Below are 1,283 nucleotides of genomic sequence, written 5' to 3'. Positions count from 1 at the left end.
TATCTGGGTACTGAATATTTTAGAAAATTTTTATTTACATATTCTTAGTCTATCATTAGCACATAGTGAGCTCAGATAAAATCAAAAGTTGAACATTTTTTAGCAGTGTTATTTATTAAAGTATTTTGTTTTTTTTTTTAACTGCCATTGAAACCAACAATTTTGTTGCAACCATTATTTCTAGCTGTAGACTGAAAAAACCGCCGCTTATTAATATACATACATACATATGTATGTATAGATTATATATATAATTTTTTTGTATTTTATACAAATTTTTATTTTAATAAATTTATTTCGCTATAAAATGCATGAGTTTTTAAATTTCCTTGAATAAAAAATTAAACATCCCCAGAAATTTTAATACTCAAAAGATTATGCACTGGAATTAACAAACATACATATTTACGAATGTGCATACATACATAGAAATGTACATATGTATGTTGTCATGTTAATGAAGAAGGGCTTTGGCATTTAATTTTCAAATATTTAAAAATATGATTTCAATACAGTCCCAGGCTATGAGGATCGTAAGTTTCATTAAAGAAAAATAAAAAAATAGATTAAAGGTAACCTAGACACAGTTTTAGGATACCGAGTCCTAACCGCCAAAATAACGTAAGCGACATGTTTTCAAAATTTTCTTTTTGATGCAGAAATATTCCTAGAGCGTCAGATGCATTTCTGCATAAAAAAGAAATTTTTGGAAAAAATGTCGCTTACAATAATTTGGCGGTTAGGGCTTGACATGTTCCCACAGTATTTCTAATAGTAATTTGCTCTCTCATTTGAAATCCCAATAACATATATCGTCAAAATCGTTTATGATTATTATTAATATTATGAGCCTTGAGCACTGCGACCTCTAGGGTGGTCTATTGTGCGTGGCCCTTTACCCTATACGTGAAGGCTTTTAATATAAGCTAGCACTTCGGTGGGCTTTTTGTTCCATATTTCCACCACCTAGGTAAAGCGAGTCTGCGTCTAGCGAGAGCAACACATTCACAAAGGATGTGTTCCGGCGTTTCTTCGTCCATCTCACAGAAGCGACAGACGCCTGAAAGCTTCATTTTACTGAGGTGATAACGCAGGGAACAATATCCCGTGAAGTACCCAGTGAGAGTTCGAATGTCCTCCCTGCCTAGATTTATGAGCTTTTTTGAAGCTTCTTGTGATGGACAGTCGCGTGCATGCGAAGAAGGTTATTTACGGTTGCATCCAAATGTACATTCCAGGTGAGTGTCTTATCCAGCCACACCCCCAGGTATTTTGCTTCATTT

At 33.8% G+C, this 1,283-nt stretch overlaps 1 protein-coding gene across 1 annotated transcript in view; it reads right to left on the bottom strand.

Annotated features, from left to right (window-relative positions):
- LOC118737993 (probable multidrug resistance-associated protein lethal(2)03659) overlaps positions 1 to 1,283 on the bottom strand; it is a 45,609-nt gene that overhangs the window by 8,080 nt on the left and 36,246 nt on the right. The window lies entirely within an intron of this gene.

Source organism: Rhagoletis pomonella, unplaced genomic scaffold (genome assembly GCF_013731165.1).
Source record: "Rhagoletis pomonella isolate Grant_MI unplaced genomic scaffold, Rhpom_1.0 Rhpom_scaffold_00001, whole genome shotgun sequence".
Classification (NCBI taxonomy): Eukaryota; Metazoa; Arthropoda; class Insecta; order Diptera; family Tephritidae; genus Rhagoletis; species Rhagoletis pomonella.
Note: the sequence above shows the minus strand (reverse complement) of the source record. Positions and strands in the feature narration are given on the sequence as shown.